Source organism: Balearica regulorum, chromosome 3 (genome assembly GCF_011004875.1).
Source record: "Balearica regulorum gibbericeps isolate bBalReg1 chromosome 3, bBalReg1.pri, whole genome shotgun sequence".
NCBI classification, from domain to species: domain Eukaryota; kingdom Metazoa; phylum Chordata; class Aves; order Gruiformes; family Gruidae; genus Balearica; species Balearica regulorum.
Window position 1 is genome coordinate 50867316 of NC_046186.1, and position 24060 is coordinate 50891375.

At 38.8% G+C, this 24060-nt stretch overlaps 1 protein-coding gene across 4 annotated transcripts in view; it reads right to left on the bottom strand.

Annotated features, from left to right (window-relative positions):
* SESN1 (sestrin 1) overlaps positions 1–24060 on the bottom strand; it is an 86968-nt gene that overhangs the window by 31093 nt on the left and 31815 nt on the right. For 2 of the 4 annotated variants that reach the window (XM_075747853.1, XM_075747852.1), the window contains exon 2: positions 22792–22969. The exons of the other annotated variants lie outside the window; for them this stretch is intronic. The gene's annotated coding sequence lies outside the window, so the exon portion shown is untranslated. The remainder of the gene's footprint in view (positions 1–22791; positions 22970–24060) is intronic. 4 annotated transcript variants of the gene reach the window in all.

Below are 24060 nucleotides of genomic sequence, written 5' to 3' on the forward strand. Positions count from 1 at the left end.
GCAAAGATTTTCTTTCAAGGTACACAAGAGTCTGAGTTCTGCTATGCTACAGGTTGCTGCTATTTCCAAAAGGCCTCTAGCTCTGCAAGAGCAGGTTATTACTTTGCTGACAGCTCATTATCAAAGCCACTTACAGACTGAAAATGTCTGAACGGCCCCAGGAAACACAAAGTCTGGCAGAATTTATATGGGTTTGAACTTGTTATTATGAACCCAAAACTTGCACGAGTTCACTAAATGCAGGCTGAGTATCACACCACAACTTCCTTCCACCCTGGAAGAACTCGGAAGGTAGAGGTTGAAAACTCTCCCTGTACATTATATACATGCAAAAGTAGAAGAAAACAGGCTGTGCTCCTCCCCAGTGCCTGACAGCTAGATCCACTGGTCCTTAAGGACAGAGTGCAGTGCCAAAAAAGGCAGTTTCTGGAAATGAAGGATAGCAAACCAGAGGCTTAGGTGGGCAGAGTAAGAAAGCATCTGGAGCCAAGGACTCCTAGGGAAAAGCATCTCTCTACTTGTCTGGCTTAGGGACAGTCCCCCTCAGTATAGGGACTCACCCAGGCCAGCAGTTTCATAAACTGTACATCAGCAATGAGTGGAAACTAGGTATCTCAGACCAGAAGCAGTTTTCGGGGGGTAAGGTTTGGTATGGGATTGCCAAACAGGACAACTTCATTGAAGTTTCAAACAGTGAAGGTTTAAGATAGGGTGGGCACTTCATGGAAAACCTGGGTTTACCTGAGTCTGTGACCAACCTGCAACTAACTCCTGCCCAATGGCCTGAGAGCTTTGCTGTATAACCTCTTCAGATGGATTCAATTCTTAGAACTGAACTGTCAACTTTTATTATTAAGCAGAGCTGCTAGCAAACAGGAACACACAAACTCAATGTGAAAAAAAAAACAAACCAGCTGGTAGCCTATCTATTCCTTCCACTGTGGCTACTGTATTTGTTTTCTCTCTTTGGACAAACACTCACCCAAGCTTGGGACAGTTCCAGCTGGTTATGTCAGAGGTTCATACAGCAGCAGTTACATACAAAAGCTAGTCTTCAGTGTAACTCTATGGACTTTATTACAATTTCCTCCCAAAATCAGCAGTGTTACTTAGAGACAACCTTATAAGTTATTAAATAGACAGCATCTGAGAAAGAAAATCCAGATGTCTTTATTTCACTTCTTCAGAACAAATACAATAAATTACAGTTACAAACAGCATCTAATTATCACACAGATTTTCAGAGACATCAAACTATCATCAACTTTCCAATTAACACTACAGACCAGTGACAAAAGATGTAGGAGTACCTGTTAACGCAATTTAACAAAAACCTTTAAGTCCCAAAGTAAAGACAGACTCAAAACTTTCCAGTAGGCAAGAAATAGTGAACAGCTGGCAACATGGAGAGATTTAATGACTACAGCAACATTCAGCAGCAATTTGAAAACTGTCTGCTTGGATAAGGCTGAGTTATTAAAAAAAATCTCCATTTATAAACAGTGTTGATGGGATTTAAACAGCCCGTGTAAGAAGGATTAAAAGTCAATTGAAAAGTCTGTACAGATAAGAAAGCAAAAAGAAACTGTGCCCTTGAATTCTGTACATACTGTTTAACCTTGTTTCAGTCTCCTGGCATACAGCAGGGGTAAACCAGGCTGCCTTATGCGTAGCTGGTGAGACAGGCTCCGTGTTAGGTGTGTTTAATGCTTGTACACAGCTCTGAGCTATATTGTCCCCTCACTCCCTCTTTTAAAGCTGTACACTAAAAATCATCATTTACCATCCCTACCAGGTACAGCTAGCAGATACCGAAGAGCGACATAAATTGCAGGAGTCTGTGCAGGCATGCTATAATGATTAGGTGTTTTCCCTCCTTTATGTAACTGATGATCCTGCTATTCTCTGTGGGACTTTTATAACTGTACACCTTCCAGATAACTAGCATAAATATTGACATTGGGGAGGCAAGTGAGGATTTCTGGGAGGAGGAGGAGGAATGGATGGGAAATGGAAGCTAGGCTTTAAGGTTTTTTTCCCCTCTTGCCTCCGAAGAATCCTGTAACATTCTGCTTTACACAAAAGTTATTATGGCTTTTAATTTATGTATCACTTGTTAGAATAAGAAGACAGACAGAAACACACAACTAGCTCTTTTCATTCATTAATCCCTCCCCTATCCTTTCTCATCTTCTCATCTGATCCAAAATCCAGCCTATTCTGGTAACCTAAGTTGCCTATTTCTGATGCGCCTTTTGTAAGACGGCCAAAGCTAAAGAGCATTCAAGGTGAAAATGTACAATACCACGTCTTGTCTTGGTTTCCCTAGCCTGTAACATAGCCTAACATTTGATTTGCTTCCTTTGGTCTCGTCCAGGATACAATAAGAGCTTTATGAAAAAGCCCTGTAACAATCTGGGCCATTGATCTGAACAAGGACTATTTAGCTGTGACATACAGCACCAAAGAGAACTGCTCAACAAGCCAGCTCTGCCTTTTCAGTGCAGGGCTCTAACAGTAGCACAGCGCTAGGCAGCAAAGCTGGACGGCTTCTGGGACCTGGGATTATCTTTTGGCACAGTCCTTTACCGCACTGTACCAGCCTGTCAGAGCTAGTTCAGGTGCATCCAACACAGCACCACAAAACATGTTGTAAACATATTCCAATTACTTATCTGTGATGTTTATCAGCCTATGCTTTTTCCTAGGGATCGCACAAACCATTACATAAATATAACCAGAAGATTACTTGCAGAAGAGGACAGCTATTCCACTGGGAAGTGGAGTTACTTTTAAGAAACAAACAAACAAGCCACAGATATTTGGGATTACATTGCCTCCATGCAAATTTAGGGCGGAAATGAAGAACATCAATATACAATAGCCCTAGGGAGATTCAAATAGCTAATCAGTTTACTTGCTGTATTTGTGTAAACCACACAAAACACCCAAATTCTGTAGGAGATATACTCTCCCATCTCTTATGGCTGCAAAGTTAATCTTTTAAATGCAGTTTTACTGTAAGTCAACACAACCCCATTTCCACTGGTCTGCTAAAGCATGAAACTACCGTGATAGCAGCAATCTACTCACTCTTCCTTACCTTCATGTAGGTGAGGAAGCTAAAGCCCTAGTACAAATGTTGTCTGATGAATGCCTCCTTCAACAGATTTCATCATACAGTTGTTATCTGGTTAGTGTATACTTTCTGTATTCATGAGTATTATTCCTTGCTTTTTCTAAGTATGGTTTTAATCCTGCAGAGTAAGACCAATACTGTCATTCAAATCGTGTTCATGATTATTCATTTTGCAGCAACGTGTTCATGGTCCAGTCCTTACTCTGGATGACATACCCAGGGAATCCACATCAAGGAGATGGAAACAAACATAGCAAAAACAATCCCTCCTTAAAGGTCATCACTCTTTTATGCAGTTCCTACTGCCAAAAAAAGGAGGTTTTATTGGTACTTATTTCTGTTGGGGCTGCAAAGTCAGCATAGATAAGATAGCTGGGTCTCCCTATTTATTAGTGCCCTTACCTGTTTATATGACAAAAAAAGAACTGGGGGCTATGAAAGATGACGTGAACCTTAAAACCTGAAAGACACCTGGCATCTGAATGCACTCAGGCAGCTACCTCATTGAAACTCCTTAAGAGTATTAGTCACAGGTCCCCTGCTTCAGTGCACGTAGTTAGAGGATTATGATCTAAAAAAGTGCAGTTTGGCTCCCTCACTGTAACCTCATGATGTTATTTGGGCATTTATGAATAGCCAGATCTCCATGCAGCAGAGCTGCTAATAGCATGCCATGTACCAATCCCACTGCAAAGCAAGTGATCTCACCTAGGCAGCTTGTGTAAACACAGCACAGCCACGCATATACGACAAACTTCTGAGCGTACTTAAGGTTACTCTATGAAGAATATTTAGTGTGTTGCCTGGAAACATAAATAAGGCTTTTGGGAGGGTTCTTCCCCTACCCCCCAAATTTCCCATAAGGAAAATTTATGGAAAGAACAAAGATTCCTCCAAAGAAGGGTTTGCTATTGTGGTAATTTAGCATACCATACTCTGAAGAATAACTTTTCTAAACCGTATTTTCAAATGCAGCAATCTTCCTTTCTGAGTACCCATTTCCACTAGGAAGCGTTCTGCTGCTATAGGCAAGAACTCATGGTGCTTCAGAGTGCCCTGTTTGAACAAATGTACACCGCTGGAACAGGACATTCTCCCCATGAATGCATTTTAGAGGAGTATTATTTAAAGCTCCCTGGACATGAGTGTGAAACTGAATTTAAATTCTGAAAGAAAAAAAGTTCAAATCCTTTGAAAGAAGTTATTAATATTTGTGTACCTTCTTGCTTAAACCAATAATTACTTGTTGTCAAACTGACAGGAAAATTAAGCCTTTAGTTATTCACAAGGTCTACCAGAAAGTCACCAAAAACCAACAATGGGTAGATTCAACTGTCTAGTGGTCTCACAGAGAAACCCCAGTTCTGTCCAAATTAGAAGAGGGTAAATCCTATTTACCTGCATTTAGCCTCCCCTATACTATGTCTTCCATTAATAATACTTAGAGCAGAAATCTATTTCATGTGGAGCAGTGTTATAGACCAGAAATCCCATAGGAGTAAATATGAAGATCATGGAATATGAAAATCCTGGTTTGCAAAATATTTACCAAAGAATCCTGTAAGAAAATAAATTTTATTTTTAAATAATATATTTCGTTAGATCAACTAATGCAGTTGGAAAACTACAGGGGGCAAGCTCTACTTCAGATCAGGCTTAAAAGCTTATCTACTTTTATCAATTGTATGAGCTTGTCTAAGAAAAGCCACTACGTCTTCCCACAAGTCTGATTTGCTGTTATCACAGCTACAACACTATTTTTATTAAAAAAAGAAAGAACACGCTTAGAACATTAGCTAAAAGTTTTTAGTTGTTTTTTCTCCCCATCAAAATAGCAATTAATTCTTTCCTTGAAGGCTCCACTGCTACAAACATCAGAGCAGAAGACATACTAGTCAGACAACTTATTTTAGAGATACATGCTCTGGATTAAGTGGGATTTCAGAGAAAAACTCTGTGCTAGTCAAGTGATAAAGAGGTTTAGCCAACAGCTTTGCTATTTTTGAGGTAACTTTGTAAAGTGAGCAGCTCTTTACTTTCAGCATATAGTTATTGAACTCTGCCTGTCTTACCTGAGAGGTACGGAAAGGTCTAATGGAAAGTGATGGAAAATTATTACATATTCTTCAATGATTTAATCTCCATGACCACTAAGAGAAATACATCTGAAAGAAATTTGTACAGCACACCATGCAGAATACTTAGGAAACAGTCACAAGGAAATTACAAAATTATCCCAGCTGTAGAAACAGAACAGATGGGACCCTTGAAAGCCTATTCAAGACTAACCTCCTGCTTCAGCAGAATCAGCTACAGCTTTGTCATCCTGACAGATGTTTGCCTAACCTGTTCGAAGGCCTCTAATGACAGACGTGCCATGACTCCCAAGGTAAAAAGCACTCGAATATCCTTATTGTTAATATCTAAATTTTACCTGGTACTATTATCTGAATACTGTGAACACAGAATGACTCTTCAGTGTTATACAAAAAAAAAAAAAAATCTTCTTTTTCTAACTGCTAAAGAATTTAACACACCACCAGTTCTCACAGAATATATTGCTAAGAAAGACTTTTATTATGCTGTTGCCATGTGTCTACAACTGTCTTTTCATCCAGATATGAAGTGAAACAAATGCAAATCTAGGAGCGAACACCATCAAATATAATGCATGACAGAGTACATCTGACAGCAGGTATTTCAACCTAAGTGTGGCTCAAATCATTATTGTTCTCAATTCTTTTATGGCCACAGTGGATTTGTGACTGAGAAGCAGGGAGACAAGGATAAAGAAAAGGGTGATTTAAAATTTCTAAAAAACAATCACTTTGTGATAAACTTTTCAGAGCAGGGGAGTGAGGCTACTAGAAAACGCAGCAGCACACAATCTTACTGCTCCTGAGAACAATGCTTTGCCAAGGATAAAGGGAAGAAAGAAAAATAAAATTAAGAAGACAGCGCTCTTCCTACTCCCTAATAAAATCAGTTGCAGTACACCACTGGGAAGTTTGCATCAAAACGCTCAGATGCCATCTCTATTCACTCCCACTTTTGCACCAGCTCTTGCTAATTTTTGAGCATTTCTTGCTCTCCTCCAGCAGCCCCACTATTAGATACGCTAACAGGGAGAGAGGTTACTTCTTCAGAGACAGATAGGTAATGGCCTTGGACAGCAAGTTAGTTACTTCATCTTTGCCTTGGAAGTCAGGGACAAAATGTTCTACTTGTTCTGTGCAATCCTCTGCTACAAAGAAGAGAACAAATAGTGGCTAATGTACTGCTGAAAACTACTGCTGCAGTGGGAAGAATTATATTCCCCTCACCCTGGCATCACTGGAGACAGAAAGTCTTCTCCAAGTAATTTTTCTGGATGTCCAGTTCTAGCTCACCCAACAAATCCACAAGTTATCCAAGAATCAGCTCCTAATATTTCATATCTTACTCTCCATTCTCAAGCCAGACATTAGACCTTTCCACACTGAAGAGCAGCAGCAAGAAAAGCCTAGCGAGAGGTCCATCGCTGTGCTTCCTTAACAGCAGCTGAAGTTAAGAAGGAACTTTTCACCTATGCTCCCTTCCATTGTTTCTCTTGCTGGCAGTTTACTACTTGCTGGCAATTATATCCCTATTCCCTGCTCACACCAACTCTGCAAACAGAGATCAATCCTGTCCTACATCCTGGAAGGCTCATATATTTTTTTTCTCACGCAATATTAGTAGCCCTGTAATTGCATCAAAGCATAGAGATGATTATCAGCAAGCCTCTCAATGCGTGCTCCAAGGGAAACAAAAATACATCACAGAATCACAGAGCAGTAGGGGTTGGAAGGGACCTCTGGAGATCATCTAGTCCAACCCCCCTGCTAGAGCAGGATCACCTACAGCAGGTTGCATAGGATCACGTCCAGGCGGGTTTTGGATATCTCCAGAGAAGGAGACTGCACAACCTCTCTGGACAGCCTGCTCCAGTGCTCGGTCACCCTCAAAGTGAAGAAGTAAAGACAGGAATAGATTGTTGGAAAACTGAAGATCTCTTAAGACCCAATGTTACTAGTCCTTTCCTAAAAGTAACTGAGGACTCCCTGTCTCCTTTCAAGTACCCCTTAAATAAAAACATTGTGCCTGCACTGCTGTAGTCATGTACATAAGCCCTATTTCCACCTTTATTTGTCAGTCAGTGCTAGGTTTTCTTCTCTGTTAAACTGGCTGCTTATTCATCATTATGGCTCAGTTTGAGGCAATGATCAGGCATTTCAACCTACATGGAATAATTTCCCATGCAGACAAAGTCTTAGAAAGACACTTTTTTCCTATTTAAAATCTTACAATCTCATTGGAGAGCAGCAGAAAGAAAATGTCATGCTAGAGCAGCTGCCACAGTGGGAAGCCAGTCAATGACTATGACTTCTAGGAGCCGTAACATAGAATCATAGAATCATAGAATGGTTTGGGTTGGAAGGGACCTTAAGGATCAGCTAGTTCCAACCCTCCTGCCATGGGCAGGAACACCCTCCACTAGACCACGTTGCCCAAAGCCTCATCCAGCCTGGCCTTGAACACTTCCAGGGATGGGGCATCCACAACCTCTCTGGGCAACCTGTTCCAGTGCCTCACCGCTCTAACAGTAAAGAATTTCTTTCTAACATCTAATCTAAATCGACCCTCCTTCAGCTTGCACCCATTACCCCTTGTCCTGTCACTACCCTCCCTGATAAACAGTCCCTCACCAGCTTTCCTGTAGGCCCCCTTCAGATACTGGTAAGCCACAATTAGATCTCCCCAGAGCCTTCTCTTCTCCAGGCTGAAGAATCCCAACTCTCTCAGCCTGTCCTCATAGGAGAGGTGCTCCAGCCCTCTGGTCATCTTCGTGGCCCTCCTCTGGACTCACTCCAACAGCTCAATGTCTTTCTTGTACTGATGACCCCAGAGCTGGATGCAGTACTCCAGGTGGGGTCTCACAAGAGTGGAGTAGAGGGGCAGGATCACCTCCCTTGACCTGCTGGTCACACCTCTTTTGATGCAGCCCAGGACACGGTTGGTTTTCTGGGCTGCAAGCGCACACTGCTGGCTCATGTTGAGCTTCTCATCAATCCATACCCCCAAGTCCTTCTCCTCAGGGCTGCTCTCAACCCATTCTCTGCCCAGCCTATAGTTGTGCTTGGGATTGCGCCGACCCACGTGCAGGACCTTGCACTTGGCCTTGTTGAACTTGCGGTTCACACGGGCCCACCTCTCCAGCCTGTCAAGGTCCCTCTGGATGGCATCCCTTCCCTCCAGCGTGTCGACCACACCACACAGCTTGGTGTCGTCGGCAAACTTGCTGAGGGTGCACTCGATCCCACTGTCCATGTCGCCGACAAAGATGTTGAACAGTGTCGGTCCCAGTACCGACCCCTGAGGAACACCACTCGTCACCATTCTCCACTTGGACATTGAGCTGTTGACCACAACTCTTAATAATAACATATAATAATAACATAATAAGATATAACAATAACATATAATAGCATAATAACAATAAACGAATACCTAGGGAAAAAGACTGAAATCTGTTGTCAAATTATAATATGAATGAATATACTAATCTACCAAGGCAAAAAGCCTACATATGTAAGCAAATTCAATGTGAAATCCCACTCTAAAAATAACTGATAGAGATTTATTACTATTACTGTCCTCTTTCAGTATGCTGATCTTATTTACCCAAGCACTCTACTTATCTGAAACTGAAAGCTTACTTTATCCTCAAGAGAGGTAATTCTTTTTCCATAGTTTACGTCTGAAAGAGTTCTTGTACATCTGTGTCCTGGTTTTTCTTCCTAGCAGCTGGTATAGTGCTGTGCTTTGGATTTAGGATGAGAATAATGTTGATAACAGACTGATATTTCAGTCGTTGGCAAGCAGTCAAGGACTTTTCAGCTTCTCACACTGGCCTGCCAATGACAAGGCTGGGGGTGCCCAGGAAGCCGGGACAGGACACAGCCAGGACAGCTGACCCAAACTGGCCAAAGGGATATTCCATACCATATGCCGCCATGCTCTGTATATAACTGGGGGTTTGGCCAGGAGGTGGTGCAGCTCAGGAACTAGCTGAGCATCCTCTCCGAGTGGTGGGCAATTGTGCTGTGCATCAGTTGTTCTGTACATCATTACCACCATCTGCTTCTTCGTTTTCTGTCCTATTAAACTGTATTTATCTCAACCCATGAGTTTTACCTTTTCCTTTTTGATTCTCTACCCCATCCTACTGTGGGAGATGGGGCAGTGAGCAAACAGCTGTGTGGTTGTTTTAGCTGCCAGATGGGTTAAACCACAACAAACTACTTCAAAATGTAGTTGTGTTCAAGCAGCATTATTTGGTTGCCCTTACACTGTATCTCAGTGATTACATATGAAATATACTTAACTCATGAACAAAATTTTTTTTAAAAAAAGTTTTATACAGTTGTACAGCTGAGCTTGCAAATTCATCTGGGTCCAAAAGTCTAAAGTGCATGTCTACAGAGTGCAGTCCTACACTTACTGTGCCAATGCAAGGCGTCTGAACTCAGGCCAGCTTCAGTGCAGAAACTTTGTAACTGTGACACTGTTGTCACAATTTCAGAGCTAATAAAGCCTGCCTCTCAATGTGAGAAACAGGTCTATGCCTCCTGGAAGACACCCAACCATAATGAAGGTCAAGTTACACCCCAGATACATACTTGCAATATCACTCTGTTCAGATCATTAACAACCACATAAAACTAGAAACGGTACAGGATTACAAGCAGCTAAAATGGCTTTGCTGATGCTGCTCAATCCTGGACGACCACCGCATTCATTCTTACTCTACTAGAGAGTTCACCAAACTAACTGGAGTCAAAAGCAGTGAGCATTCATGCAAGTTGCTGTGCTCAGCAGATAACTATATTGCGAGAGGAGACAAGACCTGTTGAGAAAGCAGTCTGTTTTATAGCCTTAGCTATATGCAGTATTTGTAGTTAAACTGCTACCAACTATTTAAAATGGGTTTGATTAAACTGTCATAAACTATGTGTGTACCTTTATAAACACTGTTTACAAATGGCTTAAGAAAGAGATAAAACCAAATCAATAAGAAGCTTTTGTAAGCCAGTGTACATTTATTTACATCAGGACTCAAAACAGCTTATATTTTACCGATGAGCTGGGTTATGTATGGGACAACATTTGCAAAACAGACTACTGACAAAACTATGTAAACGTATGCTGTCGTTCTTGCAGTACTGTCAAGTCAGCCTGGGAACAGCTACTGCTGTGGTTTCCTTGTGAAAGCGTAAGCACTTTAAGATCTGATAAGAGACACTGTAGGCATACATTACAATAAAGACAGAAATTCAGCTTCAATTCTTTATCCTAATATATTCACTAGGCTAACAAAAGCTCTGTGTGAAATATGTGCAAGTAATTCTGGGCTTTAAACATGAAAACTGCAAGTTTGAAGCTTAAGCATTTGAACTTGCCACTGTCTACCAATACTAGATGAGCCAAGCAAGATTCCAAATGTGGGCCTTTTCAGCTTCAGACAAGATATTTATGAAAAGCTTAGCCTCCAAATTAGAAAATTTAAATATGCATAATTGAAATATCTGCATGTTGTTTACTAGTAATTCAGAATTAGCATACAGTTCTCTGTAACTGCATTCAAAAAATTCTGCTGGATTACTGATGTCCATTTATGGTTGAAATGCTAGTTTTGTACAATGAGTATAAATGGGGGAGGACAGAAAAGAAACTCAAAAATCGCTCACTCAGCCATTACTTGGGCATCCACAAAGTTTGTATGCTGAAGAAACAGCCTCCTTTATTTCTCAAATACGGTAATACACCATCTCAAACAAAAACCACATTACCTGAACTGTAATAATATGGTTTTAGAGAGATGCATAAGCAAAGCATGAAGGAGGAATGTCTCTCTGCTCTGTGTCTTCAGCTACAGTAAGGAAGTTCTAGAAATGACAAATCATAAACATCAAAACCAAAGAAATCTCCTTGCTATATAGCCTATGTGATAACAGCTCAAAATGATACAGTAAATTCTGGTATATTCTGAAATTAATCTCTGGAAATGCTGTCTGTGATAAACAGTTGTATAATATGAATACTTTAATGAATATAATTTTTCAAAACACAAATTGGCAAACAGACATTTGTTATATTACTCCAAAAAAGCATGCTGCATTGCTCAATGAGACTAGCACAAAAGTTTAAATGGATCTGCAACCGTCTTTAAAGCAGTTGAGAAAGCCTCTGTGATATGCTTTTCTTCCCCCTTCAAAAAAATGGTAGAGGTAAAGGAAGTTTTATTTGCTAAGCTTGGAAATTCAGGTCTTGTTTACCTGAGCCGCTAGAGAACTAGCACAGCTACACTCCAATTATAAGCAAGCAAAACTCTGGTCATAAATTATAGCGTGCATAGCCAAGCTTGGCATGGCTCATTTATTTTGCAACTGTGCTTTAATATCTAAAAGGCCCTGCCAATCAAGCCTGTTTCCAGGAATACCATCTTTTTTGCACACCTGCCTAATGGTCTACAAGTACAATTTCAGGCTTTTGTTTTCCATGTGGGAAGCTGGAGCTCTAGCACAGGTCCTGCCTCCGAAGACCAGCTCCGTCCAGCCGTGACACAGGCATACAGGTGTGGCAGCCTTGTTGACAAGGTGCTTTCCTCCAGACTCTTTAGTCCTCTAGTCCAGTCTCAGGCCACATGACTTGACTGCTAGAGAATAATACTCATTTGGGTAAGCACAAGGAGAAAATTGCAATAAAGAGTGGCTACAAAAGGATTTAATTCTGAATGAAAAGGGGATTTACCAAAAATGAAGGAGGAAAGAATCATTGGTAGGCTGCACTCATCTTCTGTTAAGAAAAGATATTTTCTTTTTTTACTTTATTTAATAAAAAGAAATATATTCCACAGATTTGTGGCAAAATATACAGTTACAGCTCAAAAAAATAAATGTATGTACAGTCTTATTGAGAGTTTAAATTAGCATGATGCAACCATCCCTTTATAAGGGAACTTTAATGATTACTTTGAACAGGATATTTCTCCTTTCATTTTTAACTTAATCAAACAAAAATTGTGAAAGTCTATTACCAAGAAAATTTAGCTGGTTTTCAAATTCTGAAAGAAAGATTCACCTTTTCAAATATGCCTGCATAAACAAACAAACAACATTTAAAAAAAATAAAAAACCCTAAATCTTTAAGTATCTTGAAAGATATCTGTAATTCATCTGATTGTAAATTAGTGGGAGTTTGGTAAACAATTCAAAGCTATTTGATAAACATAGGGGCTATTGCACTGTTTAAATGCTATTCAAAAATTGAGAAGACTTCTTCCACAAAAATGACTAAAAAGCTTGCATTTCAGAGATCAGGCTTTAAACTTTTTGCGTTAGCCATAATATAATGCGTAAGTATGTGTGTACACAATATGTAATTTTTAAATAAAAGCATGTTCCTGACAAGGAAACTGGTCTCAGCTACAAAAGCCATAGCTGACTTCCTGCTCTTTCATTAGACCTAAATAGTAAGTCAAGGCAAATAAAAAAAAAGTGCACATTTCTACTTCTCCAGGAAAACATTGGTACAAGCCATCTAACATTCAGTTAGAGTGTTCAAGTATCAAGGCCAAGCTAACCTGATATTATCTTAATAAAAATCCTTGTCTGGATCTTCTGTCAATATTCTAATTATGAACAACATTATTCTTGCTTGGTTATCGCATTTTGGTCTATATTGTTAATGGTCAAAAATAACTTTAATTATTTGCTACAGCTGCTATTTGCACTGACATATACAATTAGGACCTAACAAGATGTTGTGACATAGGCAAGAAGTGGAGATACGGCTATATCATGGAACATGCATTTACATAGCCCTGAAAAGTGAAAAAACTGCCAAAACCTCAGAAATTCAGAAGGTCCAGTATTTCAGCACCTATTGTCCTCCTAACTTGGAATTAAAAGCAAAAATTCTGAAATTCAGAGATGACATAAGTGGAACGGGAAATAACAAAAAGTTAACATTACTCATACAAAACCATCTGAATTTCCTTTTTTAATCAACACAAGTTGTCAGCCTGGAAGTCAGGCTAGAGAGCATTTAATTTAATTTTAAATTGGCTGGGCTTCTTTAATTTCATCTTTTTTATATATATATATATATATGAAGAATATAAAGAATTGACTGAGATGGCTAGTGTAATTTTCAAGAATTTATGGAGGATGGGCAAAGTATCAAAAACCGAAAAACAAGAAACAGTGTTTTTATTTAAAGAAGGAAATAAAAAAGGAACCAGTTCAGCCAGCTGAATTTCAATTCCTGATAAAACAGTAACGGAACAATAAAAAACAAACGAAAATTCAGCACAACAGTTCATAAGTGCCCAGACGGTAACAGGCAACTGAGTGAAAGCCAAAAATCAGTTTGGCATGCATGTTGAGGATGGATCCTCAAAAAAAATCTTTCTGACTTGTCTTCCACAACAGGATAGTAAGTTTGAAGGGAAGAAGCTAGTACATGTTACATTTATGACTTCAAGCTAAGGAAACTTTTTCTTGATGAGACTACAGCAACATGAACACAAAACTGTCTTGCTGAGAAAGCAGCCATCAATGGCTCACTGTCGGCGTGAAAAGAGTAGCATGTAGGATTCCATAGCATATGCTCCCGAAAACTGGGTATACACAGAATGGTGACCTGAATTATGGAATCGAGAGAATGCTTACATTAATGAATCAATAATACAAAGCTTGTAAGGACTGAGACAATCTGAGAGGACAAACTTGAACTTCTAAAAGTTCTTGACAAATTGAAGAAATGTTCTGGAATCACCCAAAAAAGGGAATGCAATTCTTAGGGAAGAAATCTAAATTATTACTCTCTGATAGAAATTATCAACTACACAAAGACAGGAAAGGGAAACAAGATGCTAGAGACACTCTGCTTGAAAAGAGTTAAGGTTATAAAGGATTATGTCATCATGAGGTCAACATGAAAAAAACCCAAAACCTTAACGTGATTCATACACAGTAATTTAGCTTGCAAGACAGAGGAAGCAAACCTCTCTGTTCTACTCGGCAGGAACACCCCATCGTTTTGGTCAACGCATATCAAAGATGTGATCTGAATGCCATCCTCTGTATTCTCACCAACAAAAGTGATTGGATGCCTAGAAAAGATGACAGAGAAAGAAAGACTGGGAACAAGGAGTAAAGCCAAAACACCACAAAGACATATGACCTGAGGAGGAGGAGACTGAGAAAGGAGATTCTGTAAAGTCTTGACTGCTGGAAGTCTTTAAAACAGGCAGATAAACTTCTCATGCATATAACTGGTTCTTCCCTAGGGCATCTTGATAGATCTAACAGATCTCTTCAGGTCCTTCCTTACCTTCCCTATTCTGTGGTTCTATGAAACACATTTTAATATAGCTAGCTATCCCACACATAAAGACAAAGAAAATAATCAACATGTGTACATGGGAAAGTAATTTGGAAAGCACTGTCTCCAAAAAGAACATTGGGAACTGCAGACCAGGCTCCACTGTGCATTTATAGTGTGGCTCACCCGCCTAGAAGGCTAATTTGGTCTAAAAATGTATAAAAGTAGGAATATCAGGTAGAACAAATGACAACTTTTCCTGTATACACTATGGTGACCTGACTGTTTAAGAATAAGATTACTTTCCTGGTGTCAGAAATTATTTGGAAATACTGGAAGGATTTTTATGGCTCCTGTTTGACTTGATATAGAAAAGGGGCCTCTTAGTACACAGATTAAAAACCTCAGTCTAGGCAAATTATGAAAGAGAAGGTTGAGAGATGACTTGATTTTTTTGCCTATATAGATACATATATATATTTACATATATGGATTTCCCTAAGACTCATGAAGATGTCTGAAAAGGAGAAAAAGATTGAGAAAAAAAATCACGATTTTTTCAGATTCATACATTAACTCACAGCAAACTACAATGAATGGAAATTGACATTATGTAAATGTATCTTGCAGGGGTACTACTTCCTAGCAGCAAGAACAATTAAACTCTGAAAGCTCTTACTACAGGAAACGGACACCACTGCTTCAATTTTTTAAGCAAGATTAGAGATCTTTCAGAAAGATACAGTTATATTCAGCTTCTGGGAGAAAAACAAAACTCCATGACCTACATATACAAGAAATCAAATCATTTTATCACAATTCTCTAACCTGGCCTAGCAGCCTAAACATTTCTTTCCATCAGCTATTTTATTAGATGCTCTTAGTCCATGCATTTTGCAGCAGAAGAGAGCCAAAGGGACTGAATACAAAAGTGACCTGATGCAGAAATAGGCAGAAAGAATATTGTTTCAGGTACCTCAAAGGCAATAGCCATATAAAAATAATTCCTTAAACTCCACAAAGTAAGAAAGGAGCTTTAAGACTTGGCAAGTAGAAAACTCAAATGGCCATAGGGAGAAGAAAGATGCAAGGAGAAAAAAGAACATAGCAGGATGAAGATGCCCACTATCCATCAGGGAAGAAATGGTGAGTTGCCTCTTTTTCAAGAGCCTTTTGAGGCTCTGCACATGAAATACATGCAAAGAGAAATGAAACTGATCTGCTCCCTAAGACTGGAAAGAAAAAAAGACATTCCACTTTCCCTAAAGGCTGCCTGACATGTTTCACGTTAATTGTACTGAGGCTTTCTGTTGTCCCTCTATAGGCTCAGACTTGCCTGACAAAGCAGTTCCAGAGTCACTTTGCTTTCAGGGACTTCACGAAAACCAAGCATGCATTTTATTGTTATTGCTATACTGATTAATCCATGTCTAAATCTACCCTGTACATTACATATAGTCAGTGTTTACATTTTAATTACTGTACAAGCTGTTCCAAAGGAATCTTTCCCTTCCCTATACTAACAACCAGGAGAAAATTTTCCAATAACAGATTATGTTTCCAAGTGTGGTTATTGTCATAACGATTTAACCTTCAGCCCATCCTAACAACTACTGCTAGAACAAATTTTTCCTTTGGCCAGCAATGCATCAAGTCGTACTCCAAAACACTGTCAAGGCTGCTACTGGATGCTCAGCAGAAGACTTCAGCAACGTAACTAATTCGCGCTACCTGTCTGCTAAAAAAAATTTAAGGTTGCTAGTACAGCTGGATCTTTTCTGTGACAGCAAAATACCATATCTGACATGCTTATAACTTACAGCTCCCAGGCTTAAGGTCGCAAGATTTTTGTCACAATATTGTCACAAAAAATTGGCAATAATGAAATTTTGTATGTCAGAATACATTATAAAGTGGTTGGAAACCAGAACTTAAGTTAGATAAAACTAGTTTTTTTAATTAAGACATTACTGTAGAGAGGATTCCTAAAAATCTAATCATGAGAAAGATTTCTTATGCTGCAAACACATACATGACTCCAGAGTAGCCAAGGCAAGTTATTTACTCGTAATAGAAAAAGGGGAACCTTAGGACTTTTTTGCTGTTTTGGAAGACGTGTCAGGGTAAGTTAAGTTAAAAGAGATACAGAATACACTCATACTCTACAGCCTTGAATAAATATATTAGTGACATTAGAAGAAATACATACTTAGATTAAATTATAGATAGATTAGATATGTACTGGAGCTTGGACAGGAACACTCAGAAAGGAGTCCTAAGGGATGATGACCTGGGGATTGGAAAGTCCCCAAACAGAAGAATGAAAGTATGTTATATTACAGGGTTATCAAGCTTCTGGAGACTGTTAAGAGATGGAGGGGAATGCAGGAGGGACACGCAAAGAAAAGCAGCCACAGACAGGGTTAAGTTTGGTACATGTTAGTCAAGAAGCCGGCTGTGGAAAGAACTTTTGTGATTTGGGGTGAAGTCATGTACAGGAAAATAGCAGGAGATCCTGAATTTCTTCAGAGCAAAAATGTGATTTCATAACACCAGTTAGGCCTATGGTTTTCTTACATTAATCTCAGTAATAAAGTAATTAGGATTTGGAATCTTACATGTATCTACCATGTGTTTCTATAGGAGCGCTGTATGTTGAGGCACCCATGGAACAGAGAGCGATATGGAAAGATGCCCTTTAAAAAACAGTCCTAGAGCAGCTCAATCCTGAAGTCCCATTTCTGCCTGAATGAAATTCTGAATTCATAGGACAGAAAGATAAAACCTTTTTCTATGTGTTATATGGAAACAACAGAACACAGTTTAGATATATGAAGAAATATATGTATCGGGGATGTGCAGGGAAGAAGAAGACATTATAATACGGCACACATTACAGACCTGAATAATGAAGAGGAGGAAAATGTCATCAGCAAGGCATACAAGAAAAGAACAAGCTGACTATGTTAAAGCACTTCTGGAGCTGAGCCATCTAACAAACACGGGAAACATTCTGAGAGATAAACGCTCCACAAAGCATACTGAGACAAAGTGTTTGTTCAGGAGACGGGGGATTTTTCACAGAATTGTAAGGTAGGTTTTGCTCCTATTTTCACTGTTTTAGTTACTTTACAGCCACTTAAGCAAGTGGCAATTTAATATTATGATCTTCTAAAAGTGCTAAGATTATCAAAACCTCTAAAATCCTGAATTTAAAAGTTTCTAACACTTGAATTGAACTTCAGATGTCTTATAAACAGTGCTTGCTACGCAGAAGAACAATGCAGTATCACTAAAGCAGAAGCCTGAGCGACAGTACAGCCAACAACATCAAAACAGAAACATCACTTTCTGAACTATTTTGGAGAATCACTTTTAATGTAGATATTTAACATTAGCTCAGATTAAATGTTGTAAACTTTTTTTTTTTTTAAGCTGAAAGTGAAATTTGAAATTCTTGCTAATTTATTACCCAAGGGATAATACTTCCTTACTGAGCTAGGACGTACTCATATTAGTGGCAAGTATTTGTCAGCTGAACAGGCCAACCAGGAGTTGTCTGCTTCGGTCAATACTTAATTTTCACATGGAAGCTAGGAACATATGCAACGTACCAAGGAGGAACAACTCTAAACTTTCAAAACAGTCAGGCCATCAGTTTGTTTTTTACCCCAGTATCTGTACCAATACCAACAGTGCATAGCTGTTTCCTAGTCAAACTACCTCAACCAGCCAATACAAAATTCCTGGGAGATCAAGTACTCAGTCCTCCAGAATCCAGAGCAGATTTGAGTTTTCTACTTAACATCAAATTCATGTTGCGACACTGTTATTCTGGGCAGCAAACTGCCATTTCCTATCTTTTTTCCTAATTTTGAATCTGTGGACAAAGAAACAGTACTGATAGGCTTGTATTTTAATTGCTGGTGCAAAACTGTTCAGCCTACCATTTATTGATTCGTAATGCTCTGACAGTCCTAGGAAAGGTTGTAACATATTTATATTTATGATTTTCATATGTAAATCACATATTAAAATAGGGCTTAATTACAACTTAATTTCCCCCTCCTCCCCCCATGATGAAGAGATGAAGAGATACACTGCACAGCTTTCACCGTAGGATAAAGCTCATGAAAGTGATTAAAACAGAACTTGCTGTATGGTTGGTCAGAACCACACTCTTGTTTTCTGCAGTTTCAGCATTTCCAGAACTTGCAGGAAGGCATAAATAGATTACAACAATGAAACAGAGCTCCACCAGAGATCTGAGACAATGTACGCAAATACAGGAACTTCCCTTTTTCAACTCTTGATAGTCCCTGATCCATATAATACCCTACATTAAAAAGTTTAGAAGATGTAAGTTGGACATGGGAAAATGCTAAACTTGCCCTTGACTAAAATTTTATGTTTTCAGAATTTAATCAGACAGTAACTGTGGTGAGGATCACATTTTCTATGTAATTGAAGAGAATGTCAACACTCAAGAGGACAGAATTTAGGTTGCATGAATGATTTCAAACACAAACAGCACCCTGCATAAATTCCCACTAAGCTTCAATCCTGGAAACCTTGGCACTGCAGCACAACGCTGCTGCTGGGTGCCCCGAGGTACGGGGATAACTTTACTCACGAGTAGAAGTTTCTTTACACATCACAGGCATTCAGACTCCTGAAATTCTAGTGAACAGCAATATTTATACCCACATTACAACTGTAATGTTCTTCCCCCATTTCATCTCCTGGGGAAAGGAAAATCTACCATGACTATGTGACTAGACCGCAGATTTGTGGACAGAACCCAGTTTTACCCTCTTATACCTCCACTCTCACAACTGATCTGAGAGGTCCCTCCTATTCCTGCTAACTGCTGCAGTTTTCACAGGCATGTAACTGCACAGAGGGAAATCCTTCTTTTTAATACTCCTGACAAATCTAAGTGGTAGTCATGGAAAAAAGAAAAGGCCTCTTGTGTAGTTCAACTTCTCTCTGCCAAATATCAAAAGATCTGCTGCAAAAAACGGATAAGACTTTCTCAAAGCAAAGGTCATGACAATTCTTTCCAAGAAAAAGTTAGGGCATATCTATGCAGGTTTTGCACATAATATTGCCTCAGTAATACAAAGCAATACTAATTCAGAAAGATATACGGGTATAGCTATAAAACTCCCAAGTGAGGACATAGTAATGACAAGACAAAAGTACTTCTATTGCTACAATTTATAGCTGTGGATAAAATGGAGAAAAATTTGTAGTGTGCAAATTTTAGATTGACAGAAACATTTATGAGCAGTAACATTACAAAATAGTGGTGGGGGGGGAAACCCTAGAAGGTGCAAAAATACCAAAACTTATCTTGATGCATGGTGATTTCCATGTTTTATTTGATCTATAAGCCAGCCAAGTCAAATTATTAAACCATGTACTTCTTCCTCCCAAATCAAACCATATTCAGTGTTTTCTCCAGCTCTGATTTAGTGACCTCGAACATTCGATTAGTGATTTGTAAGCTATCTTTTTGTTTCAAGTCTTTCTTTACTCTCAAATACATTTACTTTGGGGGGGGGTCATTCTTTTTTTTCAGTTTTTCAATACAGAGAGGTTACAGACACCTGTCTGCATAACTAAAGACAGAGAGAAAGGAGTTTAAGTTACAGTATTTGCAGCTTTTACAGTGACTGAACAAACTGTTCACATATTTTTGCCTTAGTTTCCACTTGAAGCAGAATCATATCACTCAGTCCAATCCCTCTGTGTAAGAGGCAATTATTTATCAGCTTCCTTTTGGCAAAGATTTCTTTCACCTCTTATTTTAAGGCACTGAGGGTACCAAGGTGTTTCCTGCTCAGCCATTTATCAGAGCAGGCTTATGATTTATTTTAACAAGAAACACAAGATAAAAAGGATATCACAGAAAGTATAATGCCCCACAGTACATGGAATATAATTCTAACAGCCACCAAGACAGGGTTCCAACTCTGAATATTCACCTACCAAAGCAAGCGCTGTTAATGTGAGTTTAGCCACAGCACTGTACAGACTGCTGGTATATTCAGGAATGGGGGAATGCCCTCTCCCCATTCCCCCTAATTAGACTGTTCGCAGTATTATGAACAAGTTACATCTAACCCCACAGAGATAACTGACAGTTTCATATATATATATTTATACACACACGTATATACACACACACATACAAACACTCCACACCATGTTACTAAAACTCTGAATTTCTTCTGTCAGGTCTCACCTTCTAACAGGTTTGTACCTGCTGTTCTAAAAACTAGCTTGAAGAAATTAACTCCTATATGGCTTCCACCTCCATTTCTAGATTAAGATTCATCGTTCTAAGAAATAGTCACCACCAGCTGATGAAGCTAATACTTTGGTTGAGCTTTGAAATTGGTACTAAGTTCACATTAACTTTGAAGTCACTACAGATTTGATAAAATCTATTTCTTTATTTAGTTTTTAGTTGCTGATACAACAGATATGTTCCTACTTCCTCCAGGAGACATGTAATTTAATTCCAGATTTCATTAAATGTTTGTGCCCTGCCTATTCCCTGGGCTGCATGACGAAAGATCCTGGACAAGGAAGCATAATTGAAGCTAAACATTTCCCTCATTCAAGGATAAAATTTTGGCCTCTATCTTCTAAAAGAAATCCAAACTTTAAAAAAAAACTTCATCTTTTCCTTGAAGATTTAAAAGAAGAAGCTTAGACACAAGAGAACTTTCCACTTTTTCTCCTCTTAAATGTATTATTTGTAAACTACTGCATCCTCTCAGCATAAGGAATTAATCAGTTCTTCTCTGAGCTACCCAACCAATCCACTTTCCATTTTCCCAGCCAAACATCTGTACTTGCCCTCCCCCATCTGCTGTTCTTGACTACCATCTCAATCGCTGCAACTTCCTTTTCAGTTTCACTAGACAATAGATTGGTGCTTTCCTGAATGAGGATGCCTTCCGTCTTTTCTATCACTCCATCTTTTCCCCTTCACTAAACTGAGGTACTAAGATGAAATACAAGTAGAGGCTTGTCTCCTCAGCTTGAAAAGAGAAATCTCTTTTGTTTAATTCTGGGTAACTCATACATGCTAGTTTTTCCAAGATTAAAACTAAGTTATTAAAAAAAAATAATAAGACAAATGCAAAGACAAGTCAGGAGCAAGGAGTCCAAATATGTATTTTTGTTTTTTAAAAAAAATACAGGCTACATTTGCCCTAAAGCAGACTAGAGAGAAGGCCATTTACAAGCAACACGAACACATTCCTACAAACCACTGTAACCACTGTTAAACATTTACTTGTTTTTGCCTGTGTGCAGTGTTACCCAATTGAACATTTCCATTTTATTTAATAAAGTAAATATGAAGAAATGCTACAGCACCCAATGTTGTCAATTCATGACATATTTCAGTCATATATGTATTGCCCAGGTTATAAAAAAAAACCTGTAAATGTAAGAATCTTAAAAGAAAATAAAACAAATCTGTAGGACATGAATCCTAGAGTCTGAAGAAGCAGAAGGCAATAAATAAGACCTACAACTTATTTCTCTAAGTCTCTCCATTGCAGGGGGTTGCTGGGAGCCAAGAATGGACTAAAGGATCAGACTGAGGAACAGAAGTTTCCCCACAGCAGACTCAACAGCTTCAAAACCAAACCACTCTACCATTTTATCATATTGATCTACATTACAATGTACGACTTAAAAGACTTTTCTGATACTACAGTAAAAAAAAATTAAATAATTTCTGGTTTCCTTGCATCTAATGGACATGGCTAAAATCTGAAATGTATTTCTTGGGAAATTTTTTTTGTTATTTGAATGGTTTGTATGCAAATGGAACTATAAAACTCATACCAATGGTTAATTCCAGATTGACCTGACTCAAACAAGGGTGTTAAATAATTTCTACACAGACTTTCAGTTCTGCTTTGTGTTGGATCCTCTTCTGCCACTACCAGCGCATCAGTGCTTTACAGCAGTATGAAAGTGTCATGAAATTTAGCTGCTAGTAGCCCATATTCCTCTCTAACCCTTCTCCCAGGAAGAGGACTGTACGTGTAACATTTTTTTTCATATAACTTTTGATATTTTTTTTTTAAATTAGAAGTAGCAAGCTTGATGTGTTCTTTTTTACACTTACTTACAAGGGAAAAAGAACAGGTGAAACATCCTTGAACATACTTTATTCTCCATAGGCATTTAATTCATAAACTAGAAACACTCACCTGCAAAATGAATAACTTTATGCTTCTGAAGGCCCCCTATGCCTCAGGAATACAATTTTCAATCCCAGTCTTGGGTTTTGAGCCTTTTGCAATCTAAGGATTCCTTTTACAATGCTAAACCTTGTGCATCTTTTAAGTATTGGAAATAATTGGTGATCTGACAAAATCCAGGACTGCTCTACAAATCAAAAAGAAAAAAAATGACAAAGTTTAGTTGTTAAAACAACAACAGATGTTACATTGTTTAGGTCAAATGGGAGGTGAGAGCCTCCCTGAGGAGGGAAAAAAAAAAGCCAAACCAAACAACACTAAGTTCTTTCCCATCAGCATCTCTAGATACTTATCACCCACAATTACTAAAACTAATCTCTTCTTTTACCAATTCTTCCAAGAACTGTAAAATATTATTTTATTTATTAAAAATATTTACCTCTGAAGATAAAAACTTGTCCAGGCTTTTTGAGGCTGAGATAGGAACAGAAACCAACTCTCTTAGGAATTCAATTTCTTAAAATCTTACCAAAAGTCAACAAACCCACGTAATTTAACACAGCCATTCACCTCTAGCTTTAGAAATGGCATTGTTTCTCTGATATCAAAGCCATGAATTTGAGTTGGATGGAGTTTTGTGGGGCAATGTTGCACTTGGGTCAGATTTAGGGAAATAGCAGCATCTTCAAACATTAAACCCACAACTGTGCAGAGATAAGAGTCAACAAACTGTCCAACAAGCACTACTCATTTCTAGGGATGCTAAAATCCATGAAAGGAAAAAAGTTCCAAACTAAAGCATTATCCACCAATAGTTTCTTGCCCTGTTCCTTCTGCATATACCTTGTCACCTACTGCAGCAAACATGAACACAACAGTATGAAAGTCTTAAATATCAGTAAGAATTTAAGTTAAGCTACATAGGAATTAAGGCTTTAACAGTGCTGGTTGCTTTCACTGAGTGCTAATACACAGCATGCAAGGCACAAGAGCTGGAAAGTCCTTCCTCAGGCTGTGGATACACGTGAGCTCATGACTGTTCATGGGGTCCTTTTGCAGGAAGGACAACAGTATCTCATTCACGCCAGAAGCATCAGCTCCTTAAAATACAACTTTGAGATTTTGGTTGCACTTCCCCTCTCCTCTTTTTATTTATATCCCTTCCCACCTGAGGACCCAAAACATTGGGGAAATTGATTCTGCTGAACAGTCACAGCTATACGAGTATCCCAGCAACTACGGAGTTTGCTTTTTGTTCCCCACTTCTCATTTCATACA